This window comes from Lichenostomus cassidix, chromosome W, assembly GCF_008360975.1.
Source record: "Lichenostomus cassidix isolate B80296 chromosome W, HeHo_3.0, whole genome shotgun sequence".
NCBI classification, from domain to species: Eukaryota; Metazoa; Chordata; class Aves; order Passeriformes; family Meliphagidae; genus Lichenostomus; species Lichenostomus cassidix.
The window spans coordinates 21,899,468-21,916,593 of NC_139510.1; the positions used below are offsets into that span (position 1 = coordinate 21,899,468).

A 17,126-nucleotide genomic window follows, 5' to 3' on the forward strand; every position below is an offset into this window, starting at 1 on the left:
GCTGCTTCACCATGGTCTTCACCACGGCCTACAGAGGAATCTTGGCTCTGGCACCTGGAGCACCTCCTCCCCCTCTTTCTTCACTGACCTAGGTGTCTCCGTGCTTTTTCCCTCACATGTTCTCACCTCCTCCTCTTCTCTAGCTGAAATTGAAACTGCACGCCCCACTTTGTTTTGATTTTCTTCTTAAATATGTTATTACAGAGGCATTACCATCATCTCTGATTGGCTCAGGCTTGGTGTGGCAGGACGTTCCCCCCCCCCTTCTCTCTCTCCCTGATTGGTCGCCAGAGATGGATGGCTCAGATTAGGTTGATAGCCTAATCCAGGCTATCTGGTAGTGGCGACTGAAAGTCTGAAACCCTGTGGAATGTAGAGAGAATATGAGAAAATTTTAGTGACCACAAATCCACACTTTTTTATCCTATAAAAAGCTCATGAAATCTCAGAAAAGGTAGAAGCTTTTCTACATGGATACTGAAGCATGAGGGAAAACTTCTCCCCTGAGCTTGGACGCAAGCTCTGTGGTAACTTCTTGCAAGATTGAGAGAGGACTCTAATTGGATTTTGGTAAGATCATTGGTTTCCTAAATTGTATTAATCCGGCTAACTTATAGGTACCTATTTTAACTTGCATTATAGTTCAAGCTAGCATTTCTTAACTTGCATTTTTATCTATTTTTATAGTTCAAGCAAGCATTTACCCCATAATTGCATTTTAGCTGTTATAGTTTTGCAATTATGCATTTATTGTGTGTGTATGTATGTCAATCTGTTCTATGTTTGTATGTTTGTTATTTTCTGTGTTTAATAAATGGTATTTTTAGACTAATTGGCCAAATATCAAAGATCCTTGCGAATGGGACCGAGTCTTGGGGAACTAGCTACTCTCTGTTGCCAGAAGCCTGGCAAACTGCAGAAACTCATAAGGCTTCTGTCTCCCACGCAAGACACTTGGCCAGCAGCATGTCCATCTTCAGAGCCATCAGGGATTGGCTCTGCTGGACATGGTAGAAGCTTCTAGCAGCTTCTCAAAGAAGCCACCTCTGTGGGCCCCCCGCTACCAAAAACCAGGCCATGCAAAACCATCACAGTATAAAAGGGGGGGCTTTGGGGAGGAAAGAGTCAGAGGGGGAAAACACCTCTGCTTGCTCGGGATTGGTCAACAGACTGTCTCTCCTCCTCTCCTAAAGGGATACCTTTAGGTGAGTTTTGTGCCTCCAACTGGGATTGTGCCTCCAACAGGGGATCGAGTCTCATTAGAAATATTCACAGATGACATGTAGTTGGGTAGGAGTGTCAATCTGCTGGAGGGCAGGAACCCTCTGCAGAGGCATCTGCATAGGCTGGATCGATGGGCCAAGGCCAATTGTATGAGATTCAACATGGCCAAGTGCTAGGTCCTGCACTTTGGCCACAATAACCCCATGCAGCACTGCAGTCTGGGGGCAGAATGTCTGGAAAGCTGCCCAGCAGAAAAGGACCTGGGGTGCTGGTCGACAGAGGCTGAACATGAGCCAGCATGTGCCCAGGTGGCCAAGAAGGCCAATGGCATCCTGGCTTGTATTAGCAATAGTGTGGCCAGCAGGACAAGGGAAGTGATCCTTTCATCACTGTTGAGACCTCACCTTGATTACTATGTCCAGTTCTGGGCCCCTCAGTTCAGGAAGGACATTGAGGTGCTGGAGAGCCTACAGAGAGGGGACTGTTAGTCAAGGGTCTGTTAAAGATGAAGGCAGGAAGCAGGTCACTGCATGTACCAGGTGGAAAGTTCCTCCTCCTCAGAATTTGACAAGTAGACAACAGGTATGAGGCTCTGGAACTAGAAAGCCAGACAACTGATGAGGTGGGCAAAGGTCCTTCTGGGATAGTGGGGAGTCCTTAAACAACATCACCTGTACGCGACACCAAGACTTCCTCTTAGCAGGAAAAGAAGGGTAGTTGTAATAGACTCCCTTCTAAGGGCAACAGAGGGCTTGATATGCAGACCAGACCCAGCTCTTGGGCAAGTCTGCTGTCTCCCAATGCCTCAGGTTGTTGCCTTTTTCAGGCTAGAAATTAAACTCAAGATAATTTTAGTGTAGGAGGTAATACAAAAGTGGATCTTTATTGGAGGTCCAGGGGCAGTTATGGAAGAATATCCACAAAAGCCCACCCCCACAGGGGTGAATACAGTTTTATAAGTTTTAGGAAATTAATATAGTTGATAAAAAGAACCAATTAGGAGGACAAGTGGTCATGCAATTCCCCCCAGGTCAAGCCCCTTCTCTGAAGCCCTCTCGCCTTGGTACTAGCTGTACTTGTTTATAAAAATGTGTCTCGAACACCTTGGTTTCCATGGAGAACCAAGATAGGATAGGGGCCTTGTACTCCCCTGGGCTTGGAGCTCTGGAATGTGTTTGGTCTTTCTAGCTGGGGAAAAGGGTAGGGAAAAGTACTGGGAAGGCTACAAATATATAAAAGAAAAAAGGCAAAAATCATCCAGCATTGGGGTAAGGGACATTATTGGAAAACTCTCCAGTCTAGTAAGGCCCTCTGATTGCTATCCACTATTGGTTGTTCAAACTGTCAGTGACAAAATAACAAAGAGAAATCTGAGGGCAATCAAAAGAGACTTCAGGGCCCTGGGATGTGTGTTAGAGGGATCAGAAGCACAGGTAGTGATTTCCTCAATTTTTCTAGTAACAAAGAATAATATCGATAAGAATGGGCAGATCCATCAGGTCTATGTATGGCTCCAAGGCTGGTGTCAGTGGAAAAATTTTGGGTTTGTTGACCATGGGAGGATCTACTCAACGCCTGGTCTACAGACACCTGACAGGATGCACCTATCTCAGAGAAGAAAAAGAGCACAGGAGCTAGCAGGGCTCATTGACAGAGCTTTATACTAGACTGGAAGGGGGAAAGGGGCAAAACCAGGCTTGTCAGTGATGAGCAATGGAATGGTGTGCCAAAACTTGAGGAAACAAGCACTAATGGGATCCTTCAATCTGCTTCAGAGGTGTTGGCTACTATGTACCACACCTGAAATATTTCTACACTAATGCATGCAGCATGAGGAACAAACAAGAGGAGCTTGAGGCTTTGGCCCAGTTCCAGAGATTTGACATCACTGACATAAGTGAAACATGGTGGGATGAGTCCTGTGACTGGAGAGCCATGTTGAATGGTTACAGGCTCTTCAGGAGGGATAGATAGGGCAGAAGAGGTGGGGGGTGGCGCTGTATGTAAAAGAAGGGTTAGCATGTATGGAACTCACAGTTGGGAGCCTCTGGATAAGAATCACGGGGAAAACAAATAATGTGGATGTCATTGTGGGAGTATACTATGGACCTTCTAGCCAGGATGATGATGACAACAAATTATTCTTTGAGGAACTAAGGGATGTTTCCAAGTAAACTACCCTTGTCCTTACAGGGAACTTCAACTTGCCAGAAATTAACTGGCAGCATCACACAGCTGGTACAACCTGGGCCAAAAGATTCCTAAAAAAGCTGGATGACAACTTGGAACAAATCTTAAGGGAGCCAACTTGAAAAGCTGCCCTCCTTGATCTACTGCTTGTCAACAGAGTACATCTTGTGAGTGAAGTGGTGATTGGTGGCCGTCTTGGCCACAGCGACCACAAAGCAATTGAATTTAAAATCTCTGTTGACAGAAGGAAAAATACCATCAAACCTTTAGTTCTGGAAACAAGAGCAGACTTCAGGCTGCTTGGGGATCTAGTAAGTAGGGTCCCCTGGGAAAATGTTTTGCAGGTTCTGAGGTCCATCAGTGCTGGTCACTTTTGAAACATCACCTCCTAAAGGCACAGGAACAGGCAATTCCCAGTTGTCAGAAGTCAAGCAGGTGAGGCAGAAGGTCGACTTGGCTGAAAAGTGATCTTCTCTTGAAAGTAAGGCAAAAAAGGAAGGTGTATGCCCAGTGGAAGCAAGGTCAGGTGACATGGGAAGAATACAGAGATGCTGCTCACTGCTATAGGGAGAAAATTCATAAGGCCAAAGCTCAGCTGGAGTTGAAGCTGGCCAGAACTGTGAGGGACAACAAAATAATTTTTCAAATATATAAATGGCAAAATGCAGTGTAGAAACAACATCAGCCCATTACAGGATGAGGATGGTCACCTCACAAACAGGGACATGGACAAGGAAGAGATGTTTAATGCATTCTTTGCCTCCAACATGGATGACAGACCAAGAGGGTCTCAGTGCCCTGAGCTGGAGGACCATGACTGTGAGAATGATCAACTCCCAGTCAACACTGAAATTGTGTGGGATCTGCTGCTCCAGCTGGATCCCTACAAATCTTTCGGGCCTGATGGGATTCATCTGAGAATCCTCAAAGAGCTGGCAGATGTCATCGCAAAACCTCTCTCTATTTTCAAGCGGTCTTCGGAATCCAGAGAGGTCCCAGCTGACTGGAAGCTGCCTAATGTTGTCCTGATTTTCAAGAAGAGCAAGAAGGAGGACCCTGGAAACTACAGGTCTGTTAGTCTCACTTCAGTGCCTGGTAAAGTTATGGAGAAGATTATTCTGGGAGATATTGAAAAACACCAGACAGACAACGCAGTCATTGGTCACAGCCAGCGTGGTTTCATGAACGAAAAGTCCTGCCTATCAAACCTGATTTCCTTTTATGACAAGGACATCCACCTACTTGATCAAGAGAAGACAGTTGATGTCATCTTTTTGGATTTCAGTGAAGAAATACTGTCTCTCCCAGGATCCTTCTGGACAAACTGTCCAGCCCCCAGCTGGATAAATACATCATGTGATGGGTGAGCAACTGGCTCATGGGTTGGGCACAAAGAGTTATAGTGAATGGGGTCACATTAGACTGGCAACTGGTCAGTAGTGGGGTTCTGCAGGGCTTCATCTTAGGCCCTGTGCTCTTCAACATCTTCATAAATGATTTAGATGCAGGACTGGAAGGGATACTAAACAAGTTTGCAGATGATACAAAACTAGGAGGAGCTGTTGACTCCCTCAAAGGCAGAGAGGCCCTGCAGAGAGATCTCAACAAATTAGAGGACTGGGCAATCACCAACCATATGAAGTTTGAGAAGGGAAAATGCCAGATTCTGCACCTGGGATGGGGCAACCCTGGATATATGGACAGACTGGGGAATGAGAAGCTGGAAAGCAGTGCCGTGGAATAGGACCGGGGGGGGGTCCTGGTCAACAGAAAGTTGAATATGAGCCAGCAGTGAGTTGGCAGCCAGGAGGGCCAACTGTGTCCAAGGGTGCATCAAGTAAAACATCGCCAGCTGGTCAAGGGAGGAGATGGTCCCTCTCTGTTCTACACTGGCGCAGGCCTCATCTTAAATTGTGTGCAATTTTGGTCACCACAATATAAGAAAGATATTGAGCTCTTAGAAAGTGTCCAAAGGAGGGCGACAAAGATGGTGAAGAGTCTCGAGGGGAAGCCATATGAGGAGTGGCTGAGGTCACTTGGTCTGTTCAGCCTGGAGGAGACTGAGGGGAGACTCATTGTAATCTACAACTTCCTTGTGATGGGAAGAGGAGGGGCAGACACTGATATCTTCTCTCTGGTGACCAGTGACAGGACCTGAGGGAATGGCCTGAAGTTGTGTCAGGGGAGGTTTATATTAGCCTGACTTAATAGGCAGCTGTAAATGCCTTAGAAAGTGTCAAAGACTCCTGAAGCATCCCAGTGATCCATAGCATTACATCATTCAGTGTGAAACTCCCCACCACAGGGGAGGTACCTGGAGGTTGCCACCTGAACCTAAGTGACCAAATTAACTATGTGTTTTGAGGGTTTCCCTTATACCTGACAGATACAGGCTGTGATCAGTACTTTGACCAATAGACATTGAAATTGCAACAACCAAGTCTCGTTGCAAGGTCCACTGGTGATGAGATCCTTTCTAATCTTATCCTTTTTTCTCTTCTCTTTCATTTTCTTATATGCTTTCTTAGGTGTTACTTTTATGCTTCAGATTGCTATATCACTATAGATAATAATACACAAAATGGCTACATACTTTTTTCCATTAAAACCAAATTGTTCTAAAATAAACCCTATACTTATATATTTAAAAACACTGACCATGTTTCAGTGCTGTTTCACTCTAATCCACCCCAAGGGATCCATTATCAAGAACCTGGGTTACTCTCACCTTCCTGGGGGTGGGTTGTAACATGGGGGTTGGCCTTTTCTCTCAAGGAAGCAGCAATAAGACGAGAGGACACAGTCTTAAGCTGTGCTGGGGAGGTTTAATTTGGACATTAGGAAGAATTTCTTCATAGAAAGGCTGGTTAGACATTGGAACAGGCTGCCCAGGGACATTGTGGAGTCACCATCCCTGGAGGTGTTTAAGGAAAGACTGCATGTGGCACTTAGTGCCATGGTCTAGTTGACATGGTGGTGTTGGGTCATAGGTTGGACTCAATGATCTCAGAGGTCTTTTTCATCCTAATTGATTCTGTGAACTGCATTGGAGCAGACCCAGGAATATTCATTTATATCAATCTATCTATCGATCTAGCTCACTAATAGATCTCTTCCTATACCTGTTGCAGAATAAAGGCTTGTGCCAGGTATGAGCAAGACCTGTGTTAGCTGAACAGGCTGCAGCAGTGCCCTGGGAAGGTGCCGTGAGAACGGTACCTGAGAGGCACAGCTGTGCCCTTGAGCTGTGAGAGAATCTCGTGAGAAGAATAAGGAGGAACTGAGGAGGAGACCTAAATGTGTGAGAATAGAATGCAATAGAATGTAAACTGTAAGCTGTGTAATTAACCAGTAGATTAATAATCAATAAATATAAACATTATAACAGTATATAAGCCACGCATACGGTGAAATAAAATGGAGCTTGCTTTATGACTCATATTGGGCCGTGTCGCTTGCTCACTCTCGCCTTCTAATCTAACAACATATACCTTCTGTAGTGACACACATTAATACTCTGTAGCTAGTGCATTTATCACCTGCAATCCTATAACCTGCTTTCCTGTTGGTTATGTGAATCTGGATCATGTAAGTCCTTATTGAATGTGACCAGACCTATAGTACTGGACTGGTAAAATACATTATTTGTGCATCTGTGCTCATGCAAGTTCCTATTGAACTCACCCAGACTTCTAGTGCTGAATTGGTTCTAATCAGAAATTAAACCCAGCTGTACCCAGCCCCTCTGATCTCTGAGGACCAGCTGGAATGCAAGGGGCTTTATTTACTGCTAAATTCCTATACCCTTAACACAACACCATCTGATAATGAATGTCATGAACTAGTGTTGCCTTGAAAAAACAAGTTTCTTTTTAACAGCTTCAAAGTTTGTTATCTCCAGTCTGTTGATTATTATCTCATGTCTCTACTATTAGGAACAGGTAACTATACTGATGTCACCTACATCTGCAAAATCACTCACAGAATAGGAAGTGGGAAAACAAAGAGAAGAGGGCTTCTCTCCAATTCCTCTCCATCTCCCCTTTCCTTCATAAAATTCTTAGAAAACTTAGAAAACCAGTTCCAGCGTGTATTTATATTTAAACTCTAAATGGAGTCCTGCAACCTCTATATCTAACTTAGAACAATATTAGACTGCTTTATACAAGACAATTGCACACTGACCAGACACCAGAGATGAGAAACACTGTCCCAGGAGTTTTGCAGATCTAGTGAAGACTAGAAGCAGTAAGACTGGTTATAGGAGGACAGGTAGTTAAAAAAAAAAACAAACTGATTTAGCCAAGGGAGAAGCTTCAAAGAAGCTGCCTAGACATGCTTAGCAAGTGTCAGACAGCTCAGAAGCCTTGGTAATAAACAGTTCTCTCAAAATTACAGAATCACAGAATAAACTAGGATGGAAAAGACCTTTGAGATCATCAAGTCCAACCTATGACCTACCACCACCTTGTCAACTAGACCATGGAACTAAGTGCCACATCCAGTCTTTTTTTAAACACCTCCAGGGGTGGTGACCACCAACTCCCTGGGCAGCCCATTCCAATGCCCAATCTGTCCTCCTGTGAAGAGCTTCTTCTTAATGTCCAACCTAAACCTCCCCTGGTGCAGCTTAAGACTGTGTCCTCTTGTCCTGTCGCTCATTGCCTGGGAGAAGAGACTGACCCCCACCTGGATACAATCTTCTTTCAGGTAGTTGTAGAGAGGAATATGGTCTTCCCTGAGCCTCCCGTTCTCCATACTAAACAACCCCAGCTCCCTCAGCCGCTCCTCATAAGACTTGTGTTGTGGACCCTTCCCCAGCTTTGTTGCCTTTCTCTGTACACATTCAAGCATCTCAACATCCTTCCTAAATTGAGGGGCCTGGAACTGAACACAGTACTCAAGGTGTGGCCTCACCAGTGCCGAATACAGGGGGGATATCACTTGTGTAGTCCTGCTGGCCACACTATTGCTGATACAGGCCAGGATGCCATTGGCCTTCTGGGCCATGTGGGCACACTGCTGGCTCATGTTCAGTCTGCTGTCAGTCAGTACCCCCAGTTCCCTTTCTGCCTGGCTGCTGTCCAGCCACTCTGTCCCCAACCTGTAGTGCTGTGGGGGGTTGTTCCGACCAAAGTGTAGGACTTGGCACTTGGTCTTGTTAAACTTCATATTGTTGGATTTGGCCCATCAATCCAGCCTGTCCAGGTCCCTCTGAAGAGCCCTCCTACCCTCCAGCAGAGCAACACTCGCTCCCAACTTGGTGTCACTGGTAAATTTGCTAATGGTAGACTTGATCCCCTCATCCAGACCATCAATAAAGATATTAAACAGGACTGGGGCCAACACTGATCCCTGGGGAACACCACTAGTGACTGGCTGCCAACTGGATGCAACACCATTTACCACCACTGTCTGGGCCTGGCTGTCCAGCCAGTTCTTAACTCAGCAAAGGGTGTACCTGTCCAAGCCATGGGCTGCCAGCTTGTCAAGGAGTATGCAGTGGGAGACAGTGTCAAAGGCTTTTCTGAAGTCCAGGTAAACAACATCCACAGCCTTCCCCTCATCCACCAGGTGGGTCACCTGGTCATAAAAGGAGATCAGGTTGGTCAAGCAGGACCTGCCTTTTCTAATTCCATGCTGGCTGGGTCTGATCCCCTGGCCATCCTGTAGGTGCCAGGTGATTGCACTCAAGATGATCTGTTCCATAACCTTGTCAGGCACCGAGGTCAGGCTGACAGGCCTGTAGTTTCCCAGATTCTCCTTTCGGTAGAAAATATTGGGCATCACATTGGCCAATCTCCAGTCATCTGGGACCTCCCTGGTTAGCCAGGACTGATGATAAATGATGGAGAGAAGCTTGGCGAGCTCTTTCGCCAGCTCCCTCATCACCCTAGGATCAATCCCATCTGGTCCCATAGATTTGTGAGCATCTAACTAGCTCAGCAGGTCATTAACTGCTCCCTCCTGGATTACAGGGGCTATTCTGCTCCTTGTCACCATCTATTAGCTCAGGAGGCCAGTTGTCCTGAGGACAACCTGTCTTAATGTTGAAAACTGAGGCAAAGGTGTTAAGTACCTCAGCTGTTTCCTCATCTTTAGTAACTATATTCCCTCCTGTAGCCAATAAGGAATAGAGGTTTTCCTTGCCCCTCCTTTTGCCATTAATGTATTTATAAAAACATTTTTATTGTCCTTCACAGAAGCAGCCAGATTAAGTTCTAATTGGGCTTTTGCTTCTAATTTTCTTCCTACATGACCTAGTGACATTCTTAAACATTTCTTTAGTTGCCTGCCCCTCTTTCCAAAGGTGATATACCCTCTTTTTTTCCCTTAGTCCCTTCAAAAGCTCCCTGCCTATTTAGGCTGGTCATCTTCCATGTCAGCTCTTCTTTTGACACACAGGGAAAGGCTGCTCCTGCACCTTTAAGATTTCTTTCTTGAAGTATGTCCATCCTTCCTGGACCCCTTTGTTTTTAAAGGATGTTTCCCAAGGTACTCTCCAAATCAGTCTCTAGAATAGGCTGAAGTCTGCCCTCCTGAAGTCCAGGGCAGAAGTTTTGTTGATGCCCCTCCTTGTTTCACTGAATATTAAAAACTCTATTATGTCACACTCACTATATCCCAGACAGTCTCTGACCACCACATCTCCCACCAGCCCATCTCCATTTGTAAACAGTAGGACTAGCAGAGCCCCACCCCTGGTAGGCTCGCTCACCAGCTACAACAAGAAGCTGTACTCCATACGCTCTAAGAACCTCCTAAGACTGCCTCTTCTTCACTGTGTTCCCAGCAGACATCTGGCTGGTAAAAGTCTCTTACAAGAACAAGAGGTAGTGATCTTGAAACATCCTCCAGCTGCTTATAGAATAATACATCCACCTCTTCATCCTGGTTGGGGTGGTCTATAACAGACTCCCACCAGGATGTCAGCCTTGTTGGCCTTCCCCCTGATTCTTAACCATATGAACTTGACCTTATCATCATTAACCTCAAGTTCTATAGCGTCAAGAGACTCCCTAATATACAGAGGCACCCTTCTACCTCTCCTACCTCACCTGTCTCTTCTGAAGAGCATGTAGCCCTCCATTGCACCACTCCAGTCATGCGAGTCATCCCACCACATTTCTGTGATGGCAACTAGGTCATAGCTTTCCTTCTGTACAATGGCTTCCAGCTCCTCTTGTTTGTTATCCATGCTGCGTGCATTAGCGTACATGCACTTCAGCTGGGCTGCTGATTTCACCCCTGACTATGGCTTACCATCCTTGGGCTCATCTCTAGAGAGCCTGGTCTCATCCTTTTCCATCTTCAAACCTAGTTTAAAGCCCACTCAATCAGCCCTGCCAACTCACAAGCTAGAATCCTTTTGCCCTTATTAGATAGATAAAGCCTATCTGACTCTAGCAGGCCTGGTGCTGTAAAAGTTGCCCATCATTGTGGTAAGATAGGAAAAGGCTGTGGGCAGCCTAGACCTAAATAGGCTACAGCTGTGCCCCTAAACAAGAGGGATAAACAACTTTGTTAGAGAATGAAGCAGAGAATGCAAACAGTATAACTAATTAGAAAAGGCACCTGTGGATAGTTTACTAACCAATGGTAATGCAATAAGGAACACCTGTTATGCATGTGAAGAAAGAGTATAAAAAGGTGTACTGGGGCTAATAAAATGCTGATGCCTACTGCTATCTTGTGTGTCAACCTTTCAGTCTGCCGTCAAATGGTAACCCTGTGTGAGGAGGGCTGAGACTGCCGATCAGAGAGTGGCTAGCAGTGGAGCCTAGCCAAGCAAACAGGTGGAGTGAGAGCCTGAAGAAGTCTGGATGAGTTCAGAAAGGAAAAAAGAAAGAGATGCCTAACCCCAGGTAAGCAGCTGGAACCATAGAAATAGGGGCTCAAATGTTAGCAGAAGAAAACTGTTTTGGATGTTCTGCTGCAAATTTTACAAAAGAGAGGCATTATATATGAAGTGTAGGTATTATGCACCCTAATCATTTGGAATAAAAGAAATGGACTAAGAGCAGGCATACAGACTGCCTTTTTTGTTGAAATGTAGGAAGAAATAGGACAAGTGTTATGGGAGGCAGCTACAAAGGGGGATGAGATAACCACAAAATCGTCGTGGTGCTCGGTTTGGGACGCATGGCTGCAAATGAAAGCTGATAGAGAAGTGGCAGCCACTGCCCCAGCAGCCAGCCCTCCTGCTGTGGCCACTTCCCTTTCGTCTCCTCCTCCCGCTCCTCCTTGCACCGAGGCTACTCCTGTGCAAAAACCTGTTTTACCAGTAATGCCTAAGAGCTGCCCTCTCCCCCTGGACTTCAATGATGACACTCTAATGCCTCCAGAGGTAGCACAGGCAGTACGGCCCCGGGACAAAGCCCCTGAGCCTGTTTTGATCGATCTGTTGGGGCCGGTGGGGTCGGGAGGAGCGGGCTGTCTGCCAACCGCCCCTCCACTGCAAGAGATAGTCACACTAGAACCAGTGGCCATCTCAGTAAGGGGGGAGGATCCAAAAAGGTTTTGGACAAGATTGTATGAACGTGCTGAGGAAGCGGGAGAGCTGAGTTTGGTGGACCGGATTCTAACATGCCCTATGACTTGAAATAATGGCAAACAGCCCTGATGAGTGAGACCCTGAACATTATTGTACCTGCAACTTTCTTTTAATTTTCATTACACTTGCTAAAATATGGTTAAAGCTAAAATATGTTAAATGCCTTTCTAATAATTTTTCTTTTGTGAGCCGAATGTACACCAGAGAATGACAGTTTGAACATGTGCCAGTATAAGCATATGGGGTGTTAATGGTAGGAACATAAAATGCTTTAGCCAGCTTCATTTCTCCAATTTTCTTATAATGATATTACAAGAAAATTAGCTCTGCAAAAGAATGCTATTTGTTTAAGGTGGGAAAGTTATGGCAGAAAGAGAGGGACAATAGAAAAATGTTGTGTGTAAAAAAAGACTGATGCAAGTTATAGTTCAGCAGACTGGACTTGGCATGGTGCAGCAAATCCTAACTGTCTGTCCAGAATGCAGAAACAAAGGTAAAAAAATAAAACTGAAGACAGGTGTGACAATTACAATGGCTGTAAGGTTGTAAGAGAGGAAAATATCGTAAAAGTTCATGTTGACAAAGCTATAAAAGATGCTCAGACGATAATATTTAATGGAAAAGGTGACCAGGAACCTGATCTGGAGCCTGGTGTTATAATTGTGCTTGATCAAAAGGATCACAGTGTCTTTCAGAGATGAGGGCATGAGTTAATCACAAAAATGAGAATTCAACTCTCAGAGGCTTTAAGTGATTTCCAAAAGACAATCAAACTCGGAATAACAAAGTTCTTGTCATTTCTACCAGGCCAGGTGAAATGATGAAACATTGTGACCTGAAGTGTATCTACAATGAAGGAATGCCTGTCTACAAATCTCCAATGGACAAAAGCAGCCTGATTATACAAATTTTGGTTCTGTTTGCAGAGTGCTACTGGCTTCCAAGGGAGAAACTGGTAGAAATAGATGTCATTTAAGATGCAAATTTTCACAATGAAAACTGCATGGCTGTAATAACCACTGCTTGTTGGTTTTGTGTTCAGCAAATTGAGTTGTTGCACTGTCAGTATCACCTTTTTGTAATTAATTTATGTTGTGTTCTTGTAGTCTTCCCATATAAAGCAATTGTTATACAGCTGAGAACCAACTAAGTTAGTATACATTTTTCTTGCTGTGAAAGTTCTCAATTTATTGGAGTGTAATGTCACAAAACTGCAGCTATTTTTTGTTATTATCCCATGGGCATAGGAGTGAGGATTTTGATAGCATGTGCAGTATTGATTTAAAAAGCAAATCAATATTGGTTCATGAACACACTCAAGGATTTGTGAAGACTATATGGAAAATGCTTGTACTGTGTTTGCTATTTTTTCTGCAAGGGCCCTGCAAGAAATGGTGACCACGGCATTTGTGGTTGAAAAGCAAAAAGGGGGAATTGTGGTAAGATAGGAAAAGGCTGTGGGCAGCCTAGACCTAAATAGGCTACAGCTGTGCCCCTAAACAAGAGGGATAAACAACTTTGTTAGAGAATGAAGCAGAGAATGCAGATGTGTATAGCTAATTAGAAAAGGCACCTGTGGATAGTTTACTAACCAATGGTAATGCAATAAGGAACATTTGTTATGCATGTGAAGAAAGAGTATAAAAAGGTGTACTGGGGATAATAAACTGCTGATGCCTACCACTATCTTGTGTGTCAGCCTTTGAGTCCACCGTCACATCATCAAGAAGTCAAAAATTCTGCTGATGGCACCAGCCCTTAAGCCACTCATTGACTACATGGGTTTTCCTGTTCCTTTCATTATTCATCCCTGCTACTGAAGGAACTGAGCAGAACACCACCTGCGGTCTTGTCCTAATCCTTAAAAAAAAAAAAAAAATATTAAGAAAAGTTCCATTTACCTATATTGTCAGTAAGGCTGATGTTGAAATATGCTTTATCACTTTCCTGCAGCCTGCATGTTTTCCATATACTATCATATTTTATATTTGCTCCATAAGCACAGAATGGGTAAGGTTGGAAGGGACCACGATGGGTCATCTGGTAAAATCTCCCTGCTCAGGCAGGGTCATCTTAGAGCACATTGCACAGGATTGCATATAGATAGTTCTTGAATATCTCCAGTCAGGGAGACTCCACACCCTATCTGGGCACTCTGTTCCTGTGCTTGGTCACCCTCACAGTAAAGAAGTTGTTCTTTCTGTTCAGGTGGAACTTTCTGTGCATCAGTTTCTGCCTGTTGTCTCTTGTCCTATTGCTTGACACCACTGAGAAGAGCCTGGCTCCATCCTCTTGGCACCCTCCCTTCAGATACTTATATACGTTGTTAAGATCCCCTCTATTGTCTCTTCTTGAGGCCGAACAGGCCCAACTCTCTTGGCCTATCCTAATAAGAGAGATGCTCCAGTCCCTTAAGCATCTTTGTTGCCCTCCAAAGGACCTGCACCAGGAGCTCCATGTCTCTGTTGTACTGAGGAGCCCATAACTGGAAACAGCAATCCAGGTGAGGCCTCACCAGGGCTGAGTTGAGGGGCAGGATCACCTCCCTTAACCTGCTGGCAATGTTCTTCCTAATATACCCAAGGATACCCATGGCCTTCTTGACAACAAGGGCACTGCTGGTTCATGGACAGGCTGTTGTCCACCAGGATGCCTAGGTCCTTCTCTGCAGAGCTGCTTTCCAGAAGGTTGTCCCCTAGCCTGTACTGGTGCCCAGGGTTAGTCCCTAGGTGCAGGACTCTGCATTTGCCCTTGTGTAATTTCAGATGGTTCCTCTCTGCCCATCTCTTTAATCTGTCAAGGTCCTTCTGAATGCCTGCACAGCACTCTTGGGTATCAGCCACTCCTCCAGGCTGTCATCAGCAAATTTGCTGAGGAGACGTCTACCCCTTCTTCCAAGTCATTGATAAACAAGTTAAACAATGCTGGGCCCAGTATTGAATCTTGGGAGATACCACTAGGGACAGGCCTCCAAACTAGGCCCTGTGCTGCTAAACATGACCCTCTGAGATCTGCCATTCAGTCAGTTCTTAATCCACCTCACTTTTCATTCATCCAACCCACACTTCCTGAGTTTGCCTATGAGGATGTTGTGAGAGACAGTGTTGAAAGCCTTGCTGAAGTCCAGGTAGGCAATATCTACTGCTCTCCCCTCATCCATCCAGGTAGTTATTTCATCGTAGAAGGCAATCAGGTTGGTCAAACATGACTTCCCTTTAGTGAATCCATGCTGCCTACTCCTGATCACCTTCCTGTCTTCCATGTGGATAAAGATGGCCTCCAGAATGAGGTGTTCCATCGCCTTTCCAGGGACTGAGGTGAGGCTGACTGCCCAGTAGCTCCATGGGTTCTCTTTCTTGCCCTGTTTGAAGAATAGGGTGACATTTGCTTTCTTCCAGTCCTTAGCCATGGTCCCCTGTCCATTTAGGAACAGGCCCACATTATCCCTAGTTTTCCTTTTGTTACTGATGTATTTGAAACAGCCCTTCTTGTCCTTGACATCCTTGGCCAGATTTAATTCTAGATGTGTCTTTGCCTTTCTCATCTCATTTCTGCTTTGACAGCCTTATATTCATTCCAAGTGGCCTGACCCTGCTTCCACCTCCTGTGTGTTTCCTACTTGTGCTTGAGTAAAGACGAGTTCATTATTCATCCATGCAGGTCTCTTGCCCCTGTGCCCAATTTCTTGCTCATCCTCAGGATGCATTGTTCTTGAGCCTGGAGGAAGCAATCCTTGAATATCAATCAAGTCTCTTGGACCCCTCTTCCCTGTGGGGCCTTTTCCCATGGGATTCTTCCAAGTAGATCCCTGAAGAGGGTAAAGTTATCTCTCAAGAAGTCCAGGGTTGTAGTCTTATTTGCTGTCCTGCTTCCTCCTTGTCTGATAGTAAACTCCACAACTCATGGTCACTAGAGCCGAGGCTACTCCCAACCTTCATATCTCCAACAAGGCCTTCACCCTTTGTTAGTTTAAGGTCAAGCAGCACACCATTCCTTGTGGGATCCTCCACTACCTGTAACAAGAAGTTGTCACCAATGCACTTCCTTTTTACTTAGCAGCTTGCATAATGCCTCAGCCCCTTCTACCTTTAACCCTTTAGTCACACTCACACCCATGCACACCTTGAAATTTGGTTTACAGCTGCAGCACTTTCTTGTTATCCACTTCCACAGTGCTGGGCAGGCAACTCTCCATTAGAAACATCAGAAAACAAAGTTATAGACTGCAGAAACCAGGGAAGTTACTGTCACATTTACTTAAAATTGTGTTGGAAAAAGAGAAACTTACCTGAAGTACTGCACAGTAGATACAAATTCAGTAGTAACATTCATAGACAAAAAATCACTGTAATTTCCTTTGGTTCTGCATATGTGTTGACAGACCGTTGGATGAAGATACTGCATTTTCAGCAGCTCTGATTTTAATCAAATTTGTATATATGGTTTTTACACATGAATTCTGAAAGTGCCACTAGTCACTGATTCATTCATACAAGCCTAAGAGCTGTGGTTTCATCTGGGACAGAGTTCATTTTCTTGTTTTGATTCTCCTCCCCATTCCACTGGGGTGGGGGCAGTGAGAAAGCAGCTGTGTGGTGCTTAGTTGCCAGTTGGGCCTAAACTATGACACTGCTTGTGCTGGCAGCGCCTCAGTGTCCTGCCTGTCTGAACTACCTTGCCATGGTTGCTTGTGCTCCCTGAGGGCGGTTTATCTACAGGTGGGGGTGGGCACTGTCCCTTCTGGTGCTGCCCATGCTGAGTCTGAATCACAGCTCCGTGGCTTCCCGCTCAGGGGAGGGTGCTGGGGCACCTCTCTCTGCTCTGGTATGGAGGTTTTGCCAGATAGGAAAGCTTGCCTGCCTCCCTCAGTGTGATTCTCGGCTCCAGAGCACATCTCTCCATGCAGTTCACCTTGGAGTCTTTACATATCTATTTAGCCTGTAAAATCACATGTTCACATCTTTGCTCTCATTCACCCTTCCTCTTCAGTTTTTTTTTGCTACACCCTTTTGCATGATATTTTAAGAATAACCTTTTCAGAGAAAGGACTGACTGGTAACATGAATTTGCACAGAATCTAGCATGAACAGAATAAATTAATGAGTACAGGTGGGTAAGGGCAGAAGTGATGGGGAAATACTGGAGTGACAGTGTACAC

The 17,126-nt window shown here is 45.1% G+C and overlaps 1 protein-coding gene and 1 pseudogene across 1 annotated transcript in view; one reads left to right on the forward strand and one right to left on the reverse strand.

Moving 5' to 3' along the window:
• LOC146425684 (zinc finger SWIM domain-containing protein 6-like) overlaps positions 1-17,126 on the reverse strand; it is a 275,081-nt gene that overhangs the window by 223,815 nt on the left and 34,140 nt on the right. The gene's annotated exons all lie outside the window — the stretch shown is intronic.
• LOC146425686 (dnaJ homolog subfamily A member 4-like) lies at positions 11,702-15,001 on the forward strand (annotated as a pseudogene).